Source organism: Poeciliopsis prolifica, unplaced genomic scaffold, assembly GCF_027474105.1.
Source record: "Poeciliopsis prolifica strain line A6 unplaced genomic scaffold, Auburn_PproV2 SCAFFOLD150, whole genome shotgun sequence".
Lineage (NCBI taxonomy): Eukaryota > Metazoa > Chordata > Actinopteri > Cyprinodontiformes > Poeciliidae > Poeciliopsis > Poeciliopsis prolifica.
This window is the reverse complement of record NW_026562525.1, coordinates 469639-491477: the sequence shown is the minus strand read 5'-3', so window position 1 is coordinate 491477 and position 21839 is coordinate 469639. Positions and strand designations below refer to the sequence as shown.

Genomic DNA, 21839 nt, shown 5'->3' with positions numbered 1-21839 from the left:
GCATTTAAACTCAACACATGATGGTTCACACTGGTGAAAAGCCGTTTTCATGTGTGAACTGCGGAAAAAGTTTAGTAAAAAAAAGGCATTAACTCAACACATGATGATTCACACTGGTGAAAAGCCGTTTTCATGTGAGAACTGTGGAAAAAGTTTTAGACATAAACAGAATTTAACTCAGCACATGAGGATTCACACTGGTGAAAAGCCGTTTTCATGTGTGAACTGTGGAAAAAGTTTTAGTGATAAACTGTGTTTAACTCGGCACATGAGGATTCACACTGGTGAAAAGCCGTTTTCATGTGGGAACTGTGGAAAAAGTTTTAGTCATAAACTTTGTTTAACTAGGCACATGAGGATTCACACTGGTGAAAAGCCGTTTTCATGTGTGAACTGTGGAAAAAATTTTAGTGGAAAACAGCATTTAACTCGGCACATGATGATTCACACTGGTGAAAAGCCGTTTTCATGTGTGAACTGTGGAAAAAGTTTTAGTCGAAAACAGCATTTAACTCGGCACATGATGATTCACACTGGTGAAAAGCCGTTTTCATGTGTGAAGGGAGGAGATAATTATGAATAGAATAAGAACCAGTCAGTTTTTTTAAATGGAACTCTTTTTAAGATGGGGAAACATCTTACTGGTTTATGAAGTTGGTGTGATTCTATGGAACATGTTTTTATTAGGTATAGAAAATATGTAAATCAAAGATGCGAGAATTTGAGACACAGATATGAGGATCCAATAGGTGGCAGTAGTACAAAAGCAATGGATGCAAACTGCCGTTACAATGTAAAGGAGTAGAAGAAGAAAAAGTAGAAGAAGAAGAAGAAGAAGACAAAGAGGACGGCACATGGTCTGTTTTGTTGAATGTTTGAGTGTTTCTCGATAAATATCTCCAGTCCAGCTTAAACCAGTCAATCAGCGAGCAGTGAACTGCAGAAACATTGACAGAGTTTAAAGAAATCATCGTCCAGTCGGAGGAAGAGATGGATGATCAGCGCAGACTGCTTGATTTCTCCCGGACTCCCCAGATCATCTTACACCGAATAGGTAGGAAACAGCAGCGTTTGGATGCAGGTTAAGGTCTAAATGTCTAGTGTTACTTCACTATTGTATCCCACTTTATGTTGGATAATTACATAAAATTCTTATGAAATATATTTTCAGATGTGTTTATGTGATAAAATTTGGAAAAGTTCAAGGGTTAATACTTTTGAAGCCACGGGAGAATCAATGCAGTGAAGATGTGGCGCACCTAAAACTGCCACCCCATTATTTTATTTTGGTTGTATTAATATTTATTAAATAATTTTAAAATATTTTAATGTATGACTTATTCGATTTATTCCAAAAATGAACAAGTTATATTTTGTTTGTTTCGGAGCAGCAGTGGCGAAGCGGAACTTTTGTTTGGGGGACGTTGCTCCCGGGTTGGTTTTAAAGTGGAGTTCCGGTTTTTTTTTTTTGTTTTGTTTTGTTTGGGTGACTTCTCTCTTAAATGATGGAAGTTTTTTATTTACTTCAATGAAGTGAATTCCTAATTTTCTCTGTTTTCTTCTCCAGATCACCTAAAACATAACGTTTATGAGGATGAGCTAAGTCAGCAGGAGAGGAGATCCACTCTGGACCACGAGGAGTTAGAACCTCTGCAGGTGAAACAAGAACAGGAAGAGCCAGAAAATCATCAGATAAAAGGAGAACCGAAGGATCTAGAACACCTGCAGATAAAAGTGGAAGAGAAAGAAGTTTACTGCAGTCAGGGTGAAGAGCTGATTCAATTAAAACAGGAGACTGATACCTGCATGGTGGTTCCTGTTGATGAGCAAACATACCAAACTGAATCAGAACCAAACAGGAACCAAGACATGTTAAAAAAGCCTGATGAAACTGAGAACCAACATCAGGACAGAAGAAAACCTTTCTCATGTATCATTTGTAAAAAGCGTTTTGCCTTCAGATCTGCTTTTGAGGCTCACATGAAAACTCATACTGGTAAAAAGCCATTTTTTATGTCTGACTTGTGGAAAACGTTTTTGTCAAAAAGAGGTTTTAACTCGACACATGACGATTCACACAGGAAAATGCCGTTTTTGTGTGTGATCTGTGGTAAATATTTTTGTCAAAAAAGGCTTTTAACTGGTCACATGAGGTGTCATACAGATGAAAAGTCTTTCATGTGTGTGATCTGCGAAAAGCAATTTTCTTTCAAATCTGCTTCCGATGCTCACAAGAGAACTCATAGGAAGGAAAAGCCTTTTTCATGTGCTACCTGTGGAAAGTGTTTTGCTTTCAAATCTGCTTTTGATGCTCATAGAACTCACACTGTGGAGAACCCCCTTTTAATGCGTCACTTGTGGGAAATGTTTCAGTCAAAAACATGTTCTACTTAATCATATTGTAATTCACACAAATACGAGGCCTTTTTGGTGTCTTATTTGTGGAAAAGGTTTGAATAAAAAATTTTATTTAACTGTCCACATGAGAAATCACTCGAGTAGTTATTAATTTAGAGCGCAAAAAAAAAAGAAATTCCAATAAAAAAAGCCTAATTTGTCATTTTATTCCTGACCATAACATGGTTGTCATGGGTGACATGAATGCAGACATCTCAGATAAAAACTCAGTTTGCTAAACACCATTTTTTTTTTTTACAAATTCTAATCTAGTATTGTCAAGTAAAGAGCGTCTGCCAGCTGCTAGCTACATTTATGTAATTGAAGCTTGGCATACTGTGTCTTGGTTGGACCATTGTATGACTACAGCAGATGCTCATCTTGCTATGCTATACCTAAATATCTTATGCAATATGTCCACTGTTGACCACATCCCCTTCGAGGTGTCAACTAAATGTGAACAGTAATCAAATAGCTCATTACTATGCCCAAACTGATCAATTGTTATGTACCATTAAAATACCAAGAGAGGCAGTTACTTGTTCAGACGGTAACTGCTCTATTATTGGACACAGAGCCAATATAACTGGATTATATTCTAATATAATTGAAGCTACTGGGAGCTGGCCTTCCTTATGATAAAAGTAATATAAAGATTCAAAACAGACCAGGCTGCAACACCTATGTGTCTAAATACCACAGTGAAGCTACTACTTCTTGGGCTCTAGCAGGTAAACCTAGGCAGGGCCCTTTATTTGAACATAAAAAGCGGTCTAATGCAAAATACAAATATGCACTATGGTTCATTATCCAGAATAAGAAAACCATGAGGGCTGACTGCGTGGCAAAAAAGCTTATAGGTAAGGATACAAAAGCCTTTTGGAAAGAGGTTAAAACCATCAATAACAGTAAATCCTCTCTCCTTGCACTGTCAATGGCGCTTCTGGGGCGAATATGATTGTTGATTTTTGGCAACGTCACTACAGAAAATTATTTTCCTGTGTATACAGTGAACCCTTTCAAGTTGACAAGGTTAGTACTGTAGAAATGATCAAAACACACGAGGTCTATCAAGCAATTAAGGAACTGTCTGTAAATAAATCTGAAGGAATGGAGTTCAAGGGTCGCCCCTCTTCTTGCCTTGTGTTTCACTGATTTTATTATTCCTGTTTTTATTCCTGATAGCTTGATGTATGTACTTCTACTTCCAGTGATTTAAAAAAAAAGCTGGTAAAATAGGCAGCTCTGATAACTATAACCTAGTACACACTCTGAAGTCTTTGAACTTATTCTTTTGCCAAAATTTGCAGATTGTTATGTCTGTAGACAATCAATTTGGGTTCAAGTCCAACCTGATACATGAGAATTACTGGATAATTATAACAGTAAAAACTACAGTTTTTCTGTGTTTTTAGACGCCACTAAGGCTTTTGATCGTGTAAATCAGAAAAAACTAATTTTAAAATTGTGCAACGCTGTTGTGGGCAAATATATAGTAAGATGTCTGTCCTATTGGTGTGCTAATCAAACTATGCAGGTCAAATGGGACAAGTGTATGTCTGCATCCTTTCGTCTGAGATAAGGAAGCATTTTATTTCCTATGTTGTTTAATTTTCATGTGAATGATCTCTCTAATCTCCTGAACCTGTGTAGAACTGGCTGCATGGATGGTGAAACTATTATTAATCATTTAATGTATGCTGATGACCGAGACGTTTTTAGTCCCAGTTCAGCTGGTCTTCAGAAACTGCATCATGTTGGTAACCTACATGATAAATTCAATCCATCAAAAAGTATCTTGATCTGTTGCACTAAGGAGGAAAAAAATAGGGCATTTCCAAATTTCAAGCTGTCTGGGACTCTATTGAATTAAATGAAGTAAAATATCTTGGTCATGTGTCGACAGACTGTCTGTGATTTACCGTCAGGTCCGAATGTCATCTGCTCAGGCAAATATCCTTGTTTAGATCATATTGTACATCACTGTATACTGCACATTTGTGGTGCAACGTTCAAAGAGCCAGTCTTCAAAGATTGAAGGTGGCTGACAATGACTTTTGTTAAATAAGCCCAGATGGACCAGTGCCAGTGAACTGTTTGTATCCGCTCGCGTCAGCATTTTGATGGCTGTTTTAAGAAAGCTTATGTTTAATTTTATTTGTCATATAAACGAGTCTAATAATAGCATTATCCTACTGTTGATGAAATATATTGCAGTAAAATATATTGCAGTAAAATACTCATCTGTACTCTGGAGACATTGGTATGACTGCCTCCTGAACACTAGTAGCCGTTATTTTATTATTTTTTCTACTTTTATCAATTTGTTTTTTCTTCTTCTTTTTTTTATGTAATTTGGACTTTGAGTCTGTATAAAATCTATCTAAATCTATCTATAGTCTTCAACTTATTGAGTAAAATCTGCTAAGTGGCTTGACTTAGATAGGTTGGCTAAGGAGGCTATTAAACAAGAAGTTATTGATATGCCAGTAAAATGATTTAAATCTGAAGACAAAGGTATAGTTTGGAGAGGAAGCAAGAAGATTTGGAAAATTAGGTGGGATAATGAAATAAATGGAAGGCATTTATATACAATTGATGTCGTAATGGTTAGAGGAATAAACAGGAGGGAGGAGATAATTATGAATAGAATAAGAACCAGTCAGTTTTTTTAAATGGAACTCTTTTTAAGATGGGGAAACATCTTACTGGTTTATGAAGTTGGTGTGATTTTATGGAACATGTTTTTATTAGTTGTAGAAAATATGTAAATCAAAGATATGAGCATTTGAGACATAGATATGAGGATCCAATAGGTGGCAGTAGTACAAGAGCAATGGATGCAAACTGCCGTTACAATGTAAAGGGGAAGAAGAAGAAAAAGTAGTAGAAGAAGAAGACAAAGAGGACAGCACATGGTCTGTTTTGTTGAATGTTTGAGTGTTTCTCTATTAAATATCTCCAGTCCAGCTTAAACCAGTTAATCAGCGAGCAGTGAACTGCAGAAACATTGACAGAGTTTAAAGAAATCATCGTCCAGTCGGAGGAAGAGATGGATGATCAGCGCAGACTGCTTGATTTCTCCCGGACTCCCCAGATCATCTTACACCGAATAGGTAGGAAACAGCAGCGTTTGGATGCAGGTTAAGGTCTAAATGTCTGCACCTTTCTGCATGAGGATCATTTTAGTAAACGCTCTTTTCCCGGATAAATGTTTTGTTAGCAGGTAAATGAACGCAGACATCACAATGAGAATGGCTGATTTATGGAGAGAAAATGGAGTTTCTCACAATCTGAGCTTTGTGCTGCGTCAGTGTTTCGTTGTGTAGTGGAAGTAGTGTCAGTAGTCAGTTAAAACGTTGTAGCTCTGGAAGAAGGGACTTTGTAACGGCAGCCCCAAAACAAATACACACATCATGTGCAAATAAAGTTGCCGAAACTGAAGAAGAGTCTGTTTCGTGAGTGCAACACTATTTGTGTGTTTGGTTTCCATCCATCCGTTTTCTAACTCGCTTATCGCGAGAGTTGCTGATGCATCTCCAGCAGTTGCATATTTAGGTTTATATTGTACATATTTCATACTTTAGTTGCACTTTTACAACTGGATTTTCTTTCATTGTACATGTGTAAATCCAAAGTAATTCAAAGTCTTTCTATCTTGTTATTAGAGGATGATCAGGGTCTCTGCTCCAACTCTTTATTTCTAACGGGTCGATTTGTCCAATTTTAGATATTTTTCCATGTAGAGTTTTTTTTGGGGCTTCTGGGAGAAGCTTTTTGCAATATAGCCCACTTTGTTTCAAACTGCTTTTCAGCATTATGGAAGAGGAAGATACAGCGGAAACGCTATAAAACCATCAGAAAAGGTTTGTTTTGGAATGTTGCCATACAAGATGGCGCCCAGCGACGTAAACGTCACACGCAGTGAACAGATAAAAATTAAGAAATGATTTAAGATCAATTTTCTACATCTGGGAAGCAATTTGAACAAATTCGCGAGCTTCACACATTTGAAATTTTAAGTGTCAGGTGTTTTAAACAGACATTTGATGAAGTACATTTGTCGCCTTTCTTGTTGATGCATAAAATATATACATATAGAAAAACTTTCACACATAACATGTATTGCATGCATGAGAAATATTTCACTCAGCAAACTGACAATGACTGAGAGCTCTGGCTCGGATGAAATTTACAGTTCGGACAACCACCTCCATTACATGGTGCATTTTTAGCGACTTGCAGCTTAATGCTTCCTGATGCAAAATACAATGAAATGTCCAAAACTCCCTCCTTTATTTGCAGCTTGTACTTTCTCTCTGAACTTTGTCACAACACCTGTCTTTTTCCCAATCATTGACGGCGCACCATCAGTAGCCAGGCTTACGGCGCGGGACCGGTCCATCCCAACTCGGTCCATCCCGACTCGGTCCGGCGCTCCAACAACAGAGCAGAAAATGTCTTCAGATGTCGTAGTGTCGGCCATTTTTATTAATTTTTTCTTCAATGGTAATGTCCGGCTGGGGCATTTAGACCCCGGGCCGGGCTAAATCGTTCATCGGGCCGCTTCCTGTCTAACTTAGAAAAGCAAATAAGAAAGGAACAAAACTAAACAACTATTAACCTACAAATAAATTCATGTTTATAACTCAACCACAAGGATTTAAAGTGCACAAAAATTAGATTTAACTATTATTCAAAGTAATAAAAGAAGTAATGTATTGAAATAATACAGTTTACTATTAAATACTAACAATAATCCCTACGACATTTAATTTTGTAATCAATAAATTATTTTTTTAATCCGTTCATTTGAGAATTTTCCAAATGTCAGCTGGATTTGTCGACTGATGTGTATCTCTGTCTACGTTGTTGAATTTTCAATGTTATTTTGTTCATTTCTGTCTTAAACTGTGAACAATTTCTACTATTTACTTCAGTAAAGTTAACAATTATTCTTTTTATCTGTTTGCTTGTCCAGATTCCCTGAAGTGTAACGTTTATAACCAGGAGAGGAGATCCACTCTGGATGAGTTAGAACCTCTGCAGGTGAAACAAGAACAGGAAGAGCAAGAAGATCATCAGATAAAAGTGGCAGAGAAAGAAGTTTACTGCACTCAGGGTGAAGAACTGATTGCATTAAAACTGGAGACTGATACCTGCATGGTGGTTCCTGTTGATGAGCAAACATACCAAACTGAATCAGAACCAAACAGGAACCCAAGACATGTTAAAAAAGCCTGATGAAACTGAGAACCAACATCAGGACAGAAGAAAACCTTTATCAGGTGTCATCTGTAAAAACAATTGACTGCCAAATATGCTGTCAGTGATCATATCAGAATTCATAAGGGTGAAAAACCGTTTTCATGTGTGAACTGTGGAAAAAGTTTTAGTGAAAAACAGCATTTAACTCGGCACATGAGGATTCACACTGGTGAAAAGCCGTTTTCATGTGTGAACTGTGGAAAAGTTTTAGTGGAAAACAGCATTTAACTCGGCACATGATGATTCACATTGGTGAAAAGCCGTTTTCATGTGTGAACTGTGGAAAAAGTTTTAGTCGAAAACAGCATTTAACTCGGCACATGATGATTCACACTGGTGAAAAGCCGTTTTCATGTGTGAACTGTGGAAGAAGTTTTACTGAAAAAAAGGCATTAACTCAACACATGATGATTCACACTGGTGAAAAGCCGTTTTCATGTGTGAACTGTGGAAAAAGTTTTAGTCATAAACTTTGTTTAACTCAGCACATGACGATTCACACTGGTGAAAAGCCGTTTTCATGTGTGAACTGTGAAAAAGTTTTAGTCGTAAACAGCATTTAACTCAACACATGATGGTTCACACTGGTGAAAAGCCGTTTTCATGTGTGAACTGCGGAAAAAGTTTTAGTAAAAAAAAAGGCATTAACTCAACACATGATGATTCACACTGGTGAAAAGCCGTTTTCATGTGTGAACTGTGGAAAAAGTTTTAGTCATAAACAGCATTTAACTCGGCACATGAGGATTCACACTGGTGAAAAGCCGTTTTCATGTGTGAACTGTGGAAAAAGTTTTAGTCATAAACTTTGTTTAACTCGGCACATGATGATTCACACTGGTGAAAAGCCGTTTTCATGTGTGAACTGTGGAAAAAGTTTTAGTCATAAACTTTGTTTAACTAGGCACATGAGGATTCACACTGGTGAAAAGCCGTTTTCATGTGTGAACTGTGGAAAAAATTTTAGTGGAAAACAGCATTTAACTCGGCACATGATGATTCACACTGGTGAAAAGCCGTTTTCATGTGTGAACTGTGGAAAAAGTTTTAGTCGAAAACAGCATTTAACTCGGCACATGATGATTCACACTGGTGAAAAGCCGTTTTCATGTGTGAACTGTGGAAGAAGTTTTACTGAAAAAAAGGCATTAACTCAACACATGATGATTCACACTGGTGAAAAGCCGTTTTCATGTGAACTGTGGAAAAAGTTTTAGTCATAAACTTTGTTTAACTCAGCACATGACGATTCACACTGGTGAAAAGCCGTTTTCATGTGTGAACTGTGGAAAAAGTTTTAGTCGTAAACAGCATTTAACTCAACACATGATGGTTCACACTGGTGAAAAGCCGTTTTCATGTGTGAACTGCGGAAAAAGTTTTAGTAAAAAAAAGGCATTAACTCAACACATGATGATTCACACTGGTGAAAAGCCGTTTTCATGTGTGAACTGTGGAAAAGGTTTTAGTCATAAACAGAGTTTAACTCAGCACATGAGGATTCACACTGGTGAAAACCGTTTTCATGTGTGAACTGTGGAAAAAGTTTTAGTCATAAACTTTGTTTAACTCGGCACATGATGATTCACACTGGTGAAAAGCCGTTTTCATGTGTGAACTGTGGAAAAAGTTTTAGTCATAAACTTTGTTTAACTAGGCACATGAGGATTCACACTGGTGAAAAGCCGTTTTCATGTGTGAACTGTGGAAAAAATTTTAGTGGAAAACAGCATTTAACTCGGCACATGATGATTCACACTGGTGAAAAGCCGTTTTCATGTGTGAACTGTGGAAAAAGTTTTAGTCGAAAACAGCATTTAACTCGGCACATGATGATTCACACTGGTGAAAAGCCGTTTTCATGTGTGAAGGGAGGAGATAATTATGAATAGAATAAGAACCAGTCAGTTTTTTTAAATGGAACTCTTTTTAAGATGGGGAAACATCTTACTGGTTTATGAAGTTGGTGTGATTCTATGGAACATGTTTTTATTAGGTATAGAAAATATGTAAATCAAAGATACGAGAATTTGAGACACATATATGAGGATCCAATAGGTGGCAGTAGTACAAAAGCAATGGATGCAAACTGCCGTTACAATGTAAAGGAGAAGAACAGTAGAAGAAGAAGACAGTGAGGACGGCACGTGGTCTGTTTTGTTGAATGTTTGAGTGTTTCTCGAATAAATATCTCCAGTCCAGCTTAAACCAGTAATCAGCGAGCAGTGAACTGCAGAAACATTGACAGAGTTTAAAGAAATCATCGTCCAGTCGGAGGAAGAGATGGATGATCAGCGCAGACTGCTTGATTTCTCCCGGACTCCCCAGATCATCTTACACCGAATAGGTAGGAAACAGCAGCGTTTGGATGCAGGTTAAGGTCTAAATGTCTAGTGTTACTTCACTATTGTATCCCACTTTATGTTGGATAATTACATAAAATTCTTATGAAATATATTTTCAGATGTGTTTATGTGATAAAATTTGGAAAAGTTCAAGAGTTAATACTTTTGAAGCCACGGGAGAATCAATGCAGTGAAGATGTGGCGCACCTAAAACTGCCACCCCATTATTTTATTTTGGTTGTATTAATATTTATTAAATAATTTTAAAATATTTTAATGTATGACTTATTCGATTTATTCCAAAAATGAACAAGTTATATTTTGTTTGTTTCGGAGCAGCAGTGGCGAAGCGGAACTTTTGTTTGGGGGACGTTGCTCCCGGGTTGGTTTTAAAGTGGAGTTCCGGTTTTTTTTTTTGTTTTGTTTTGTTTGGGTGACTTCTCTCTTAAATGATGGAAGTTTTTTATTTACTTCAATGAAGTGAATTCCTAATTTTCTCTGTTTTCTTCTCCAGATCACCTACAACATGACGTTTATGAGGATGAGCTAAGTCAGCAGGAGAGGAGATCCACTCTGGACCAGGAGGAGTTAGAACCTCTGCAGGTGAAACAAGAACAGGAAGAGCCAGAAAATCATCAGATAAAAGGAGAACCGAAGGATCTAGAACACCTGCAGATAAAAGTGGAAGAGAAAGAAGTTTACTACAGTCAGGGTGAAGAGCTGATTCAATTAAAACAGGAGACTGATACCTGCATGGTGGTTCCTGTTGATGAGCAAACATACCAAACTGAATCAGAACCAAACAGGAACCAAGACATGTTAAAAAAGCCTGATGAAACTGAGAACCAACATCAGGACAGAAGAAAACCTTTCTCATGTATCATTTGTAAAAAGCGTTTTGCCTTCAGATCTGCTTTTGAGGCTCACATGAAAACTCATACTGGTAAAAAGCCATTTTTATGTCTGACTTGTGGAAAACGTTTTTGTCAAAAAGAGGTTTTAACTCGACACATGACGATTCACACAGGAAAATGCCGTTTTTGTGTGTGATCTGTGGTAAATATTTTTGTCAAAAAAGGCTTTTAACTGGTCACATGAGGTGTCATACAGATGAAAAGTCTTTCATGTGTGTGATCTGCGAAAAGCAATTTTCTTTCAAATCTGCTTCCGATGCTCACAAGAGAACTCATAGGAAGGAAAAGCCTTTTTCATGTGCTACCTGTGGAAAGTGTTTTGCTTTCAAATCTGCTTTTGATGCTCATAGAACTCACACTGTGGAGAACCCCCTTTTAATGCGTCACTTGTGGAAATGTTTCAGTCAAAAACATGTTCTACTTAATCATATTGTAATTCACACAAATACGAGGCCTTTTTGGTGTCTTATTTGTGGAAAAGGTTTGAGTAAAAAATTTTATTTAACTGTCCACATGAGAAATCACTCGGGTAGTTATTAATTTAGAGCGCAAAAAAAAAAAAGAAATTCTAATAAAAAAGCCTAATTTGTCATTCCTGACCATAACATGGTTGTCATGGGTGACATGAATGCAGACATCTCAGATAAAAACTCAGTTTGCTAAACACCATTTTTTTTTTACAAATTCTAATCTAGTATTGTCAAGTAAAGAGCGTCTGCCAGCTGCTAGCTACATTTATGTAATTGAAGCTTGGCATACTGTGTCTTGGTTGGACCATTGTATGACTACAGCAGATGCTCATCTTGCTATGCTATACCTAAATATCTTATGCAATATGTCCACTGTTGACCACATCCCCTTCGAGGTGTCAACTAAATGTGAACAGTAATCAAATAGCTCATTACTATGCCCAAACTGATCAATTGTTATGTACCATTAAAATACCAAGAGAGGCAGTTACTTGTTCAGACGGTAACTGCTCTATTATTGGACACAGAGCCAATATAACTGGATTATATTCTAATATAATTGAAGCTACTGGGAGCTGGCCTTCCTTATGATAAAAGTAATATAAAGATTCAAAACAGACCAGGCTGCAACACCTATGTGTCTAAATACCACAGTGAAGCTACTACTTCTTGGGCTCTAGCAGGTAAACCTAGGCAGGGCCCTTTATTTGAACATAAAAAGCGGTCTAATGCAAAATACAAATATGCACTATGGTTCATTATCCAGAATAAGAAAACCATGAGGGCTGACTGCGTGGCAAAAAGCTTATAGGTAAGGATACAAAAGCCTTTTGGAAAGAGGTTAAAACCATCAACAACAGTAAATCCTCTCTCCCTTGCACTGTCAATGGCGCTTCTGGGACGAATATGATTGTTGATTTTTGGCAACGTCACTACAGAAAATTATTTTCCTGTGTATACAGTGAACCCTTTCAAGTTGACAAGGTTAGTACTGTAGAAATGATCAAAACACACGAGGTCTATCAAGCAATTAAGGAACTGTCTGTAAATAAATCTGAAGGAATGGAGTTCAAGGGTCGCCCCTCTTCTTGCCTTGTGTTTCACTGATTTTATTATTCCTGTTTTTATTCCTGATAGCTTGATGAATGTACTTCTACTTCCAGTGATTTAAAAAAAAAGCTGGTAAAATAGGCAGCTCTGATAACTATAACCTAGTACACACTCTGAAGTCTTTGAACTTATTCTTTTGCCAAAATTTGCAGATTGTTATGTCTGTAGACAATCAATTTGGGTTCAAGACCAACCTGATACATGAGAATTACTGGATAATTATAACAGTTAAAACTCTACAGTTTTTCTGTGTTTTTAGACGCCACTAAGGCTTTTGATCGTGTAAATCAGAAAAAACTAATTTTAAAATTGTGCAACGCTGTTGTGGGCAAATATATAGTAAGATGTCTGTCCTATTGGTGTGCTAATCAAACTATGCAGGTCAAATGGGACAAGTGTATGTCTGCATCCTTTCGTCTGAGATAAGGAAGCATTTTATTTCCTATGTTGTTTAATTTTCATGTGAATGATCTCTCTAATCTCCTGAACCTGTGTAGAACTGGCTGCATGGATGGTGAAACTATTATTAATCATTTAATGTATGCTGATGACCGAGACGTTTTTTAGTCCCCAGTTCAGCTGGTCTTCAGAAACTGCATCATGTTGGTAACCTACATGATAAATTCAATCCATCAAAAAGTATCTTGATCTGTTGCACTAAGGAGGAAAAAAAGGGCATTTCCAAATTTCAAGCTGTCTGGGACTCTATTGAATTTCTCTAATGAAGTAAAATATCTTGGTCATGTGTCGACAGACTGTCTGTGATTTACCGTCAGGTCCGAATGTCATCTGCTCAGGCAAATATCCTTGTTTAGATCATATTGTACATCACTGTATACTGCACATTTGTGGTGCAACGTTCAAAGAGCCAGTCTTCAAAGATTGAAGGTGGCTGACAATGACTTTTGTTAAATAAGCCCAGATGGACCAGTGCCAGTGAACTGTTTGTATCCGCTCGCGTCAGCATTTTGATGGCTGTTTTAATAAAGCTTATGTTTAATTTTATTTGTCATATAAACGAGTCTAATAATAGCATTATCCTACTGTTGATGAAATATATTGCAGTAAAATATATTGCAGTAAAATACTCATCTGTACTCTGGAGACATTGGTATGACTGTCTCCTGAAACGCTAGTAGCCGTTATTTTATGTATTTTTTCTACTTTTATCAATTTGTTTTTTTCTTCTTCTTTTTTTTATGTAATTTGGACTTTGAGTCTGTAATAAAATCTATCTAAATCTATCTATAGTCTTCAACTTATTGAGTAAAATCTGCTAAGTGGCTTGACTTAGATAGGTTGGCTAAGGAGGCTATTAAACAAGAAGTTATTGATATGCCAGTAAAATGATTTAAATCTGAAGACAGGTATAGTTTGGAGAGGAAGCAAGAAGATTTGGAAAATTAGGTGGAATAATGAAATAAATGGAAGGCATTTATATACAATTGATGTAGTAATGGTTAGAGGAATAAACAGGAGGGAGGAGATAATTATGAATAGAATAAGAACCAGTCAGTTTTTTTTAAATGGAACTCTTTTTAAGATGGGGAAACATCTTACTGGTTTATGAAGTTGGTGTGATTTTATGGAACATGTTTTTATTAGTTGTAGAAAATATGTAAATCAAAGATTTAGAGTTTGAGACATAGATATGAGGATCCAATAGGTGGCAGTAGTGCAACAACAATGGATGCAACTGCCGTTACAATGTAAAGGAGATGAAGAAGAAAAAGTAGTAGGAGAAGAAGAAGACCGAGAGGACAGCACGTGGTCTGTTTTGTTGAATGTTTGAGTTTTTCTCTAATAAATATCCAGTCCAGCTTAAACCAGTTAATCAGCGAGCAGTGAACTGCAGAAACATTGAAGTTTAAAGAAAATCATCGTCCAGTCGGAGGAAGAGATGGATGATCAGCGCAGACTGCTTGATTTCTCCCGGACTCCCCAGATCATCTTACACCGAATAGGTAGGAAACAGCAGCGTTTGGATGCAGGTTAAGGTCTAAATGTCTGCACCTTTCTGCATGAGGATCATTTTAGTAAACGCTCTTTTCCCGTATAAATGTTTTGTTAGCAGGTAAATGAATGCAGACATCACAATGAGAATGGCTGATTTATGGAGAGAAAATGGAGTTTCTCACAATCTGAGCTTTGTGCTGCGTCAGTGTTTCGTTGTGTAGTGGAAGTAGTGTCAGTAGTCAGTTAAAACGTTGTAGCTCTGGAAGAAGGGACTTTGTAACGGCAGCCCCAAAACAAATACACACATCATGTGCAAATAAAGTTGCCGAAACTGAAGAAGAGTCTGTTTCGTGAGTGCAACACTATTTGTGTGTTTGGTTTCCATCCATCCGTTTTCTAACTCGCTTATCGTGAGAGTTGCTGATGCATCTCCAGCAGTTGCATATTTAGGTTTATATTGTACATATTTCATACTTTAGTTGCACTTTTCCAACTGGGATTTTCTTTCATTGTACATGTGTAAATCCAAATGAATTCAAAGTCTTTCTATCTTGTTATTAGAGGATGATCAGGGTCTCTGCTCCAACTCTTTATTTCTAACGGGTCGATTTGTTCAATTTTAGATATTTTTTCCATGTAACATTTTTTTGGGCTTCTGGGAGAAGCTTTTCACAATATATCCCACTTTGTTTCAAACTGCTTTTCTGCATTATGGAAGAGGATAATACAGCGAAAACGTGATAAAACCATCAAAAAATGTTTGTTTTGGTATGTTGCCATACAAGATGGCGCCCAGTGACGTAAACGTCACACGCAGTGACGTCACTTCCAAGCCTCTGGACTTTCAGCAAATGGACCCACAGTTCTTCCTGTCTAACTTAGAAAAGCAAATAATAAAGGAACAAAAAATAAACAACTATTAACCTACAAATAAATTCATGTTTATAACTCAACCCCAAAAATTTAAAGTATACAAAAATTACATTTAAATATTATTCAAAGTAATAAAAAAATTATATATTGAAATAATACAGTTTACTATTAAATACTAACAATAATCCCTACGACATTTAATTTTGTAATAAAATAAATTTTTTTAATCCGTTCATTTGAAAATTCTCCAAATGTCAGCTGGATTTGTCAACTGATGTGTATCTTCGTCTACGCTGTTGAATTTTCAATGTTATTTTTTTCATTTCTGTCTTAAACTGTGAACAATTTCTCCTATTTACTTCAGTAAAGTTAACAATTTCTCTTTTCTCTGTTTGCTTATCCAGATTTCCTGAAGTGTAACGTTTATAACCAGGAGAGGAGATCCACTCTGGACCAGGAGGAGTTAGAACCTCTGCAGGTGAAACAAGAACAGGAAGAGCCAGAAGATCATCAGATAAAAGAACAGAAGGATCTAGAACACCTGCAGATAAAAGTGGAAGAGAAAGAAGTTTACTGCAGTCAGGGTGAAGAACTGATTGAATTAAAACAGGAGACTGATAACTGCATGGTGGTTCCTGTTGATGAGCAAACATACCAAACTGAATCAGAACCAAACAGGAACCAAGACATCTTAAAAAAGCCTGATGAAACTGAGAACCAACATCAGGACAGAAGAAAACCTTTATCAGGTGTCATCTGTAAAAAACAATTGACAGCTAAATATGCTGTCAGTGATCATATCAGAATTCATGAGGGTGAAAAGCCGTTTTCATGTGTGAACTGTGGAAAAAGTTTTAGTCGTAAACAGCTTTTAACTCGGCACATGAGGATTCACACTGGTGAAAAGCCGTTTTTCATGTGTGAACTGTGGAAAAGTTTTAGTCAAAAACAGAATTTAACTCAGCACATGATGATTCACACTGGTGAAAAGCCGTTTTCATGTGTGACATGTGGAAAAAGTTTTAGTCATAAACTTTGTTTAACTCTGCACATGAGGATTCACACTGGTGAAAAGCCGTTTTCATGTGTGAACTGTGGAAAAGTTTTAGACATAAACAGCTTTTAATTCAGCACATGAGGATTCACACTGGTGAAAAGCCATTTTCATGTGTGAACTGTGGAAAAAGTTTTATTGAAAAAAAGGCATTAACTCAGCACATGAAGATTCACACTGTTGAAAAACCGTTTTCATGTGTGAACTGTGGAAAAAGTTTTAGACAAACGGTTTAACTCTGCACATGATGATTCACACTGGTGAAAAGCCGTGTTCATGTGTGAACTGTGGAAAAAGTTTTATTGAAAAAAAGGCATTAACTCGGCACATGATGATTCACACTGGTGAAAAACCGTTTTCATGTGTGAACTGTGGAAAAAGTTTTAGACATAAACGGGATTTAACTCAGCACATGATGATTCACACTGGTGAAAAGCCGTGTTCATGTGTGAACTGTGGAAAAGTTTTATTGAAAAAAAGGCATTAACTCGGCACATGAGGATTCACACTGGTGAAAAGCCGTGTTCATGTGTGAACTGTGGAAAAAGTTTTATTGAAAAAAAGGCATTAACTCGGCACATGATGATTCACACTGGTGAAAACCGTTTTCATGTGTGAACTGTGGAAAAAGTTTTAGACATAAACGGGATTTAACTCGGCACATGATGATTCACACTGGTGAAAAGCCGTGTTCATGTGTGAACTGTGGAAAAAGTTTTATTGAAAAAAAGGCATTAACTCGGCACATGAGGATTCACACTGGTGAAAAGCCGTGTTCATGTGTGAACTGTGGAAAAAGTTTTATTGAAAAAAAGGCATTAACTCGGCACATGAAGATTCACACTGGTGAAAAGCCGTTTTCATGTTTGAACTGTGGAAAAAGTTTTAGTGAAAAACAGACATTAACTCGGCACATGAGGATTCACACTGGTGAAAAGCCGTTTTCATGTGTGACCTGTGGAAAAAGTTTTAGTCAAAAACAGCATTTAACTCAGCACATGATGATTCACACTGGTGAAAAGCCATTTTCATGTGTGAACTGCGGAAAAAGTTTTAGTCAAAAACAGTATTTAACTCGGCACATGAGGATTCACACTGGTGAAAAGCCGTTTTCATGTGTGACCTGTGGAAAAAGTTTTAGTCAAAAACCGCATTTAACTCAGCACATGAGGATTCACACTGGTGAAAAGCTGTAGAAGTATTTTCCATACTTTTCCTATGTTGAGGTTCACTATAGAATTGATTTTGTTAAAAACTAGAATGAAAGACTGGAGGGGTTTCATGTCTATAAAGCTGAAAATTTTAGTATTTAAATGTGATCATATGGACGTTGTGCAACCATCAAAAAACAATAATGATAAACTTTGTTATTGTATTAACATGTTTATATCAGACTGTATGTTGTGTTTGTGCAATGTGAAGAGCAGAGGGCTCAGCTCAGAGCCCTGAGGAGAGCCAGTACTGATGCTGATAGATGAAGAGACATTGTGGACCATTGTGACTAATTTCATGCATTAACAGAGTTTGACTGGACATGGACTCCCTTCCAGAACATTCTCACAGGATTGGACTTGAGGGATTGATATGTATTATTCTGTGCAATAGAGTTTGTGGGCTTCTATTTTTTCAATTCATAAAATCGACAATAGAATGTATGTAATGGTTGAGTGTTTTCAAAAAATCTGCAAAGAAGTATTTGTGATAGTTTTGTGTTTATCGTAAAATGAGATTGAAACTGATTTAATTTTGTTCCAATTATATTAATCAGTTTTACTTTACCTAATTAAAATCTATTTAGATAAAAAATGCATTTGCATTTTACATCAAATTCAAGATTCATCACAAACTAATTTTCATGCATCGATTGCTCATTGTACATGTGATAAATTTCTATTATTTGCTCTTTTCTGCTGCAGCTGTTGGATTACTTTCTTTTTATGTTGAACTATTTTATGTTACTTGAGGATTCACACTGGTGAATGTTACTTGCACACCAAAAGCAATGTTTTTGGTGAGCAAAAATTGTTTCATTATCATCTTGATTTTGGAAACTCCCATATTTTGAACAAGAGGATGTTTATCATCTAAATAATTGACCGACCTTCAGTAAGGAAGAGGTGTCATCCTGTCCACCCTGTGGCTACGCCACTGTGTATAAAACCTGGTCAACTGGATCTGGGCCAGGGAGTGACCACATTGTGTAGAGAGTCCGATATATTGTAAGAGCTTGCAGCTCCAAGTCAGAACTCATTGCAGGTTCAGATGCTGTGCTGTGGTTGCTGTGTGTTCTCCGTTTGCAAACGACAGAAATAAAGAATTTTGCGATTTTCCAGAGTCTCAAGCCTGATCTGTTCCACACAGATTAGATTTTCTTTCCACTGCAGCATTACATCTGTACTGGGTGTAGCCACTGTGGTTCCTGTAACTGATGGATTGCCGGTTCACAGTCCCCACATCCATCTCAGTTGTTGAGTCCTTGAGCAAGGCACCAAACCTGCCTTACCTGCTGTTAGTCAGAAGTCAGATGGCAGCGATTGTGCAGCAGCTTCTCTCAATCTTCCCTCGAGTAGCTGGCTACAATGTAGCTTTAACATGTAAAGCACTTTGGCATCCTCTGCTCTAGATAAATCACTATACATACATTTACCATTAACTATTCACTTGCATTTTGTCTGTTTTACCAAGGTTAAGCCCTAAAGACTTGCATAAGTGGACCATTACAGCATCTGCCTGATATTTTACATGAAACTTTACTAGAAGCTGCTTTGGTTCATTTTATTAAATTGCAATGAAGAAATATTCGAATGAAGAAACTGTAACTATTTTTGCTTAAGTCATTGTATAGCACTTTAAAAGCACTTTTGCACTTTATTAACAAGCACTTCATTTAGCTCTGCAATTTTAGCATAGATTTGCACATCAATAACAATTTGCACACAAGACGTTTTAATTGTATTTATTGAGTTTTTTTAGTTATTAGCATGTAGCCTTTTGTTGCGAGCTCTGCACAGTTGCCTGTGAAGGGAGGAAAATTGTTACTCAGAGCAATGAGCTACTAGTGGGTAAAACAGCAAATGTTTGTGCATAATCTGTTAAGTGTGGAGTGCTTATATAAAGTGACTCACCTGTCTTTTCTGTGTCCTCCACAGTGTGTTTGGACAAATACTGACTTGGGGGGTCCAGACACCATTTATAGGTTCCGGGACAGGCCATTGAAAAGTGGGGGAGAACTGTTTATGTGTTTTGTGGTGTTTCATTATGGTGTAATGATAAAACATAAAATATTTATAAAAAGTAAGTGAAAATGTTTTGTACTTAGTAAAATGTATTTCATTTAAATAGGAGGAGACTGGCGAATTGAGATTCCCCTGTAAATTAAAGGTGGTTTGGGTCGTCCTACTGGGACTATTTAAGGCTGCAGTTTCACATGGGAAATGTTTTGTTGATGCTGTGAGAAGAATAAATGCAGAGTTGCCTCAAATCTTCATCCTCACTGTAAAATCCAGCCGCAAAAGGCCGCCTTATTACAGAGACAGAGAACAAAACGGGATAGAAAAGAAAGGTGAGATAAAAGTCATACGGGGACACCCTCCTCTCACCCAACTTGACATAAAGGTGATCACAGAGAGGGGGAGCCAGAGACCTAACCTGACAGGCAAACCAGGTACACAGAGACAAAATCACGCTTTCCCATTCTCGTGCATACACCTAGACATTCAAACCCAAAAACCCAATGTCAAAATAAATAAAATCAAAAATGGACGCCATACACTCACTTCCATTCCTCATACTAAAAATCGTGTTATTTCTTTTAACAATTTTATTGAATTCTTTTACTCGTTTGACCACATTAATATTGCTTGAGTTTGTAGGCCAGAGAGATTCTGCAGAACCAGTCAGAGGGGTTTCCTCATTGCAGTCTGCAGCAGTTCCTGATTGCTGACTGATAGGTGGAACAATGCCTCACCACACATACCACAGCAAGGGTCAGTATCCGTTAATAGAAGAACAGGTAGTTTAGATAATGTGATAGGGCTTATTCCATCACACCCTAATGTTTAACAATTCCTCTTTACATCTCACAATCTCAGAATACGTGGTCTGATAATGTTCTTGTTATACAAAATTGTTTCATTAGCAAACCTGATTTATGGAATCTCACATATTGAACAGAAAATGTTTATAATCTAAGGAATTGACTGACGGGTAGGTTGCACCTCTGAGCCAGGGCGTAACCACATTGTGTGTGAAAAATTAGAAGAATTTGAAAATTTGAAGAATAAGAATAGAAATCCAATAGGCAGTAGTGCGCCAATAATGGATACAAGCTGCCGTTAAAATCCAAAGAAGAAGAAGACCAAGCAGCAGAGAAGAGGGAAAGAAACGAGAGTGTACGGAACCATCAAGGCGGAAGGATTTGAATTTTGGCGGATCGCATAAGCTGTACATTGACTGTAGCAACATCACATCAGGAGGAAATAGTGGGAATGAGATGGATTGGATGATTTCTAGATCACCACGAAGGAAAAGAGCAATTAGGAAAAGACAAGAAAGAGCAAGAAGTTGGTCAGAAGAAAGTGAGGCAAGAGCAGACATTAGCAAAAGGACAACAACAAAAATGGCGAATTCAGAAGAACAGAGTCAAGTTAATTTAGAAGCAGAATTTAAAGTTATGGCAGAATTCAAGCAAGAGGGGAGCTATACATCCCATAAAACTGACCAAAGCAATAGAGGCAGAAATAGGAAAATTAAAATGGCTAGGATCATGAACAACAAAGAGTGCTAATACATGCTAACAGCGAATCACAGCAACAGAAGATCATGAAAATGAAAACCCTGATGGGGGAAAGAGTTAGAACTCATATCCCAGGATTGTTAGCCAGACTAAGCGGCTTAAAGACACTATGGCAGTAATTTTACAGTTTGAAAATAGTGTGCCAGGAAATATCCAGCTGGGTTATATGAACTATAGAGTTAGAGAGAATATACCTAAACCCCTCAGGTGTTTTCAGTGTCAAATAATGGGACACGCTGCAAAGGAAAAATCAGGTGTGCAAGATGTGGAGGTCCACATGAATGTGAGAAAGATGCGAAAATCAAACGTAATTGTGGAGGAGAACACAGTGCAGCTTATGGTGGTTGTCAAACACAAAATGAAGCTAGGGAAGCTCAAAGAATTAAAATAACAGAAAGAATTTCATATGCTGAAGCCTTAAAAAGAGTAAAGAAAGACAGTGATAGAGGAATGGGAGAAACAGGTCAAAGAAACTCAGCGTGGAATACAAATCAAGTGCAGAACGGGCAGAGACAAAGCTTGGTTCCAAATGCATGCTTGCATAAATGTTGAGTGGATGATGATATAATGGTGGTGAAAAAAGAAAACTTTGTAGCATTTCTATGCCATAAATGTGACATTGCAAATGAAGAAGTGATAAAATAAAGGCAATAGTAA

At 37.1% G+C, this 21839-nt stretch overlaps 2 pseudogenes; both read left to right on the top strand.

The window, feature by feature from the left end:
- The first annotated feature begins 7782 nt into the window (after window positions 1-7782).
- Window positions 7783-8819, top strand: LOC129355886 (gastrula zinc finger protein XlCGF8.2DB-like; annotated as a pseudogene).
- An 8045-nt stretch (window positions 8820-16864) lies between these two features.
- LOC129355887 (gastrula zinc finger protein XlCGF8.2DB-like) lies at window positions 16865-18701 on the top strand (annotated as a pseudogene).
- The last annotated feature ends 3138 nt before the right edge of the window (window positions 18702-21839 follow it).